This window comes from Chlorocebus sabaeus, chromosome 27 (assembly GCF_047675955.1).
Source record: "Chlorocebus sabaeus isolate Y175 chromosome 27, mChlSab1.0.hap1, whole genome shotgun sequence".
In the NCBI taxonomy this organism is placed as follows: domain Eukaryota; kingdom Metazoa; phylum Chordata; class Mammalia; order Primates; family Cercopithecidae; genus Chlorocebus; species Chlorocebus sabaeus.
Genome location: NC_132930.1, coordinates 5,039,496 through 5,047,433, shown reverse-complemented (window position 1 = coordinate 5,047,433; position 7,938 = coordinate 5,039,496). Strand labels below are relative to the sequence as shown.

Here is a 7,938-nt window from a genome sequence, read left to right as displayed (position 1 = left end):
TTTCACATTTAATACCATGCCTGACATATAGCATGAATTCAGTATATATTCTAATTAATTAATACCTCAGTGAATTCAAGATAGACTCCATTTTTTATTATAGTATTTTATAGTAAATATAGCTAAAAATCAAGATTTGTATGCCAGCATTTTATGTTTAAGTTATAACAAATAACACTCAAGACCATATCAGATGCAGGATAAGTTATGGCAGATTAACATTTTGACTGATTTAAATTTAAATGTGAGATTCATAAACGTGCAATTATTTTCCTTTAGTAGAACAGCTCAGTTCTTATTAGATTTAGTTTTTTAAAAAATTAATCCCCTGTATATTTTCTTACAACGCACCTCGTACAATATAAAAAAATAAATAAATTACACACATCAATTTGTAATACAACCTTAGGTTTGTGATAAACTTATTTACATGTCAACTTAATTCATTTTCCTATTGAATCTAATGTACGTGATATTGCATGCCCTTCTTTCATGTTTGAAACAATAAGTCATGTTTTATGTTTTAAATTTAAATACATACATATTTATAAATATTTGTATGTATCAATATAAAGCAATTCCAATAATATGGAAAACATAAATACATACCACCTGAAATCTCATAAATAAATCACTGCTAGCATTTCTACAATTTTTCTTGTAGACATCTTTTTATACACACGTAACAATTTACATAAATGGGCTACGATTCATGCAATGCAGTGACTTTAAGCAAAATAATTAAATTTGTTATAAAGCAAAATATATAATCTTTAAACTTAAATGGCAATCCGTAGTTTAGGGCAAACATAAAAACAAAAAATGAAATGAAATGAATCTCTTGCTTCATTTCTTCCCAGTTTCCATGTTCTCATCCCCAGCACTCAACTATTTTAGTTGTCTTCTATTCTCCCCATTTTCCTGCTGTAGATATATCACATTAACTTATCCAAACCTTATGATGTACATTTATGCAGTTTCTAAATAGTGTTATTCTAAAATGTATTATGAGTAAATACTCTTGTGCACCCATATTTTTGCAGTCTGATTTTGTTTTTAGTATAATTCCTAGTGAAAGTAATTTCTAATGGAAAGGAGTATGTAATTTTTATACGAACTCATATTAACTCTTCCACTTACTCCATATCCTTATGCTATTTCTTAACCCCCTGTGTATCTGTTTATCTATGTACATAGAGAAAACTACTGTAGTAGAAGTATCTTATTAGATTGTCAGTGTTGATTGCATGAGCAAATATACATTCATTTTCTTAGACAGATGTAGCATTTAATAAATCTAGTCTTTATTTTAATGACTTTTTCCTTTGCTTTAAAATAATTTTAAATTTTCAAATATTCACAGGAATTGTTATTTTTTACTAAGATTTTATGGTTAGTACTCACTTGGGTGGCACATATATTAAAATTGGAATGATACACAGAAGATTAGCATGGTCCTTGCACAAGGATGACATACAAATTCATGAGGTGTTCCATTAAAATTTATTCAAAAATAAACACAATAAATAAATGAATAAACCAATTAATTAAATAAAAACAAGATTTTATGGTCCTTTCATAATAACCCTCTCCAGTTAAAGCTTTAAAAAAATTTTTTACTATCTTATTTTACTCATTTTATTGTTCTAAAGTCTACTTTGGAATTAGTATTCAATTTGACATTTCTTTTATTACAAATTATAATGAATAATATAATTTTTTAAAACTGTTGTTCCAAATGATAGGGGCAATTATCCCAATACCAGTTATTGAATTATTCATTCCTTACTCCATTGATTAAAAAATGTATTTTAATCAAATATTACAGTAAATGTCTCCATACTCTCAATTCTGATCCATTGATTGAAATGTAGGCACAGAGTGTGACTGGCCTATTTGATATCCATCACTGGCTCTTGATATTGTTAACATTATCCCAACTATGTCTACTGAACAGATATGTGAGGAAAGATCAGGGAATGAAACTTAATAGGCCTACATCAGTCACTATAATCCCACCATTTTGCTAGTGTTAAGACAAGGGGTAAGCATGTAAACGCACTTCTGGTAAATGACATATTGAAAGAATATTGCCTTTCTCCATATTAGAGATGACTGCAGGAAGAATATTTTCTTTCCACTCACTGATTCCTTTCCTCATGGTTTGCTGTTGTTTAGGACTTGTCTGTTACCCTGGAAGGCGTCTTGTAATGAGGAGACACAGATCCAGAGCTACTGGGAAAAAAAAAAAAAAAAAAAAAAATACAAAGCTACCCAATTCCAGACAGTTTAAGTAAATAATAGAGAACATTCTCTCTTAAACCGTGGTCCCTCAGATATTTTATTATCTTCTGCCAAGCTGATAACATTCCTTTGTTCGTATGCTGGCATCACACTGTTTTCATTGTTAAGACCTCACTAAGGTTCAATATCAGATACAAAAAATTTTCCACAAACATGTTACTTTTTACCTTTTTTTGTATCACCCTCACATGAGTATTTTTTAAGCAAGAGGTTAGACTATTTGTTTAAGGTCACAAAAATATTTTACAAATTGTATTAGGAACTTTAATTATGGTGGATGTATTTACAAATTTGTAGACAATATATTTAGAAAGTGTATGTGTCTTCGCTAGGAATAAAATATGATTTGCAATTAATTAACATAGGCTCTCATGTGAATTTGTAAAGATTTAAAACTTTCCTCATATAAGGTAAATTTACATTAAAATATTTCTCTTTATTTTCTTATAATAATTTCTAACTGGTCCCTTGACTTATTCCTCATACAGCTATTGCTCTATTTTCTTATAGTTCATGAGCATACAATGATATCAACCATACATAACAAGAATTTTTATAATTTCTTTACTATAGTATTTTATATTACTGTGTTAGTGTATACTGCCATATTAATATAGCTAATAGGTGTGATGGACACATGATCATATTCTTTACTTTAATGGGGACGTTTGATTATATCACTATTAGGCAAAATATTAGGTTTTACATCAAGATATATGTTTTTAATTATTTTAACTATATTGAGATATTCTCATTTTAAGTTTTTAAAAGATTTTATATTTTTATTCAGATCACCCTATGGCTTATTGTATATTAATCTATAAAAATATTGACATATTAAGGTTTTTTAAAACATTAATTCATCCTTGCATTTTTGAAATTGTTAAACTGTTTTATTATCTTATTTATCATATATACCACTTATTATATGCTATTTATTCTATATAATCTACTACATTAAATATTGTAGAATTTAATTTATCTTATTATAGTAGCTATAAATATTATTATTTACTGCTTATTCTTTCAATTAATTCTGTAAATACGGTATCAATGTATGATTCTGTTTTCTGATTTTTCATATAATTTAGTGATACTGTATGCTTCTTGAAACCACTTAAGATGAAATTTCTACAAATGTAAAATAATGAGATTATGTAAGTACCAAGTCAGTGTATTCTTTTTTTTTTTTAAGTAGGGTTTATTTATAGAACAGTTTTAGGGTTATAAAATTATTAAGCAAAATTTGTAGACAATTCCAAAATACCCCCTCTTCACCCTTCCCCCAATCACAGTTTCTCCTGTTATTAACTTTATGCCTTGCTGTAGTACATCTGTTACAATTGATGACACATTATTTATAATTTATTGCTAACAAGTCCATAGTTTACATTAGAGTTACCTCTGTGTGTTCTATAGTTCTATGGATTTTGATAAACATGTGAATAGTATTAGGTATCCGCCACTGTAGTATCATAAAAATGGCTTCACTTTGTAAAAATCCCCTCTGCTACACACCTAATTGTCCCTTCCCTACAGACTGAAACCCCTGGCAACCAGTAAATTTTCCCTGTCTCTATACTTTCGATTTTCTTACTCAAAAAAAAAAAAAAAAAAAAAAAAAAAGAAAAGAAAAGAAAAGAAAAGAAATCCTGGCTTTATAAGATTAAGTATTGTAATTTTAAAGCAAATATCTGAGTGAGTTAAATTCATCTGAACAGAAATACACTAAGAACGGAAATGTGTAGGTAGGTATGAGCACTTGAGAATGCTGGCTGAAATAATGTGGCTAATGTAGTTGGGCTGATGTTCTGCTGTGTTGTGAATCCACCATCACCATTGGAGCCTATGCTGGATATGAAGGAGAAATAAAGTTTATCTGAATTATTCCAATCTCAAGAATTCAATCTTCGTTTTTCTCTGAAAACTTTCCAGCCTCTAGCAAAATGTATATATCAATGCTTTATGCCAAAATTGTAGGAATGTTTACAATTAGTTGAGATACTTTGCAGGCATTTGCCTCCACTAACCATCTTTGTTGAGATACAGAGCAAGTACTCACAGACAAAAATGGGGTAGGCACTGTGCTAGGCTGTAAAGAAGAAAAGGGTAGATAGTGGAATTGAGTTTTAATAAATAAAATTGTTTGATCTCAAGTCCTTCTCAAAATTTTTTCTTACAAGCCATACGAAATGTCTTATATTTCCCTCAGAAAATTGACTAAATGTCTATATTTTAATCTGCCTAGGATTTTTCTTGTGAGAATTTAATAGGCTATGTAGGGGTCATGACCCAAACTCTCCAACTTAAAAAAAAAAACACAGAATATTTCTTATCTGTTATCTGTACCACTAAACTAATACATTCACCATACAATATTTTGGTTTACATTCTAATAAAAAATAAATCAGATTTTTAAATAACTGCTCTCATTGATAATCTATATAAATTAATGCTTATAAAATTTGGGTCTTAAACATAAACTTCAGAAACTTTTTGGAGCTTAATCAGCTAATTTCCCATACATCTTTGGCAAAAGAAGTTGCACAAGAGATGGCTAGAGTTCTAAACATTTATTAAATTGCAGAGAAAAATGTGTAGATAATGACTCACTAGCTTTCATAAAAAAGATTGCAAAAACCTCATAATATTGCCAAAAAATGTGATGTGAAACATTGGTGTTTTTCTATAGTCATCTAGTCATCACAAATGCTATAAAATAAATACTTCAATTAATCTCTATCTTCTCCATTTTTATAACTTAAAATGCTTTCTTGAGAATGAATTGCCTCAGATATTGAAAAGGTTTGGAAATATTGCTAGATTAATTATATTTTAACAATCAATATTGAGTAGTGGGCAGGGCATTCTAGGATCAGCCAAAAACAGTATAGCTGCCATTTTTGCCTTTGGGAAATCTGATAAAGATTTTAAAGGATGTTCTCTAGCATTGTTTTGACTTTTACAACCACAAATACGTTTTCTCCAGAAAAAAAGTAGGTTTGCTTAATATGATTGACAGTAAATTTCCGTTATTTTCCTATTTGAAAATTAATAGTACCTGGAATTTGTTCAAGTTAAACTGTCATTTCCGAAAGGATAAAACAAGGGCATTAAAAATGATTAATATTTTCACCAGAAAAAGTTAATGAGAAGAAACAGTGGATTTAAAATACTTCCCACATAATTTATTTAAATATGTATGATTGATTTTATTTTCATTTCACTCATGTGTGGATATATTTCTCCCCAAGTATGTCATAAACTTTTTAAGATATTAAAGTACATATATTTTATTTTTTTTTAAATTACATCTAGCCCAGTATTAAATATGGAATATATATTTAATTAACACTTAGCAATTGTTTATGGAATTTTTTTTTCTTTTGAATGCAATAAAACTAACCTGTCATAATAGTTCAATGATGGTTTTATTTGTAATATCATCTATTTCTACATAATTCTTTGAAAATTTTTATTATTAGTATTCTATGTTCATGAAAATATGAAAAATAAAATACAAGAAATATTTAAACCCTTAAGATGTGGATTATAATTCAGCCTATGAATCTAAGATATCATTATTAAAATGGAGATCAATGTTGTTTTACATCCTGATCAATAGCAGTGTAGTCAAATATAGTGCCAATAATATTAGCAACACTTCCACAATAATTACCATATATAGACACAGGCCTAAGCATGTTACCTGGATTATCTCAAGTATTCCTCCTAATAAGTCTTACAGATAAATTTATTTTCTCTGGTTTACATATGAGAGAATTGATTTTTAGTTAGTTGCCAAGTTTTATTTGAGAACAAAACTCACACTCTTCAATTAATTGAAATAAGTATTCTAACTGGGTCCTCCCATTCTCTATCAGGACTTCTTGATTTTATAGTTCACTATTTCTCTTATATTACATCAACAGTCTACTGAGTCTACACCTATATTACCCATGCTACTCCCTCAACTCATCACACCTCTTTCTGTTCATCTTGTAGTATTATAATGACTCTGTTGCATCTAATTTTAGCCCCTTGGCACCTCTCAGTATGACTGCAAAACTGCAAATGTCAGTAAATCAGCCCCTTTCCCTACTTTAAGCCTATCCTGGGAAAGCTGAATGTGACAAGAGAAAAACACCACCACACTTTCAGGGCTTACTTTAAATCAATGATCATTTCATTAAAGTATGCTCATAGTGATGCCAGGTAATCTTATTTCAGTTTAGTGGTCCATTGACTCTCACACACTTCTAGAAGTAACTTTATTAATTTTTCTCTTGTCACATCTTCCAGCCATACCCCCATTGTCACTGTCATTCTCAACTGACCATTTTCTTCTTATTTGACTAAAAACTTACGAGCTGGTGGAAGAGTACTTTAACACAACACCATCAGCACGTTACGCGTGTACCGGAAGCTTTGCCGAGATACTCAATATTTCCTTCTGCTACCAACAACAATCTGTCTGGGCTCCTATCTAAAACCTGTTTCTCTACTTGTGCCCATTATTCCGTCCTTTTCTTCCTACTCAAGGACATAGATCTATCAATATTACTATCTCTCCTATCTTTTTCCTACATCATCAAATTTTTTCCTGCCTACTAGAACATTCCTAATAGCATTCAAACTTGTTTACATTTTTCAAATTATTTTTCAAAATTATCACCTTTCTTAATTTTCTCTGTAATCAACCACCACATTTATTACCTTTATTTCAACTCCCACCGTACAAAAAAAATTACTGTATGTCCTCAATTCCTCTCTTGCCATTCTAAGTCAAGAATATTCCAATGAATGGTTTTTCTATAACTGTTCTTTTGAAATTGCTATATAAAAGCTTTAGTGGCTTCCGCATTGTCAAACACTCTATCTTTATTGCAGTTGACAGAAAATTAAACATAGTTGATCATTTGCTTCTCTTTGATGGGTTTTTGTGTTTTCACTTGGCCTCTAGGTCATGTATTTCACTGCCTTCTCCCTTCAAGTCTGCTTTGCTGGTGTTTCTGCATTACTTTGACCACTTCGTATTCAAGGACTACAAGGATTAGTAATTGAATCTCTTCTCTTAATCATCCGCATGCACCGTTTTGGTGATCTCATATAATTCCATTGCTTTAGAATCATATCGCAGCTAATGTTCATAGAATTTATATCACTGGCTGATAGCTATTTTTTGAACTTCAGACTGTTATATTCAACTATTTATTTGGTATCTTCATTTAGGTGTCTAACAGAAGTTAGAAAATTAACATATCCCAAAATGGATTGCTTTCATATCTTGAAAACTGTTTCTTTTCCATACAGTGCTATTTCAATTATAGACTACTTCCCAATTTTAATTTCTGATACCAAAACTTAGACTCATCCTTGAATGTTTCCCTTTTCTCTCATTCAAATTCAATTCGCCAGTAACCTATTTGCTTTACTTTGCAAATGAATTAATAATTCTACCACCTCTTAACACTGTCACATCTGCTATCTTGGTCCAAACCATCATTTCTCACCTGGGTTATTCTTGCATTTGCATTCTAAATCTTCTCCCCAGTTTTGACCCTGCATTTCTGTTTTAAACACAGCAGCTACGTAACATTTTACAAATTTATTTCCTGCTATTAATCTTTTAAA

The 7,938-nt window shown here is 30.0% G+C and overlaps 1 non-coding gene across 1 annotated transcript; it reads left to right on the top strand.

The window, feature by feature from the left end:
- Positions 1-1,396: 1,396 nt before the first annotated feature.
- LOC119627810 (U6 spliceosomal RNA) lies at positions 1,397-1,503 on the top strand. Its single transcript, XR_005244036.1, has one exon. It is a non-coding gene; the product is annotated as a U6 spliceosomal RNA (small nuclear RNA).
- Positions 1,504-7,938: the final 6,435 nt, after the last annotated feature.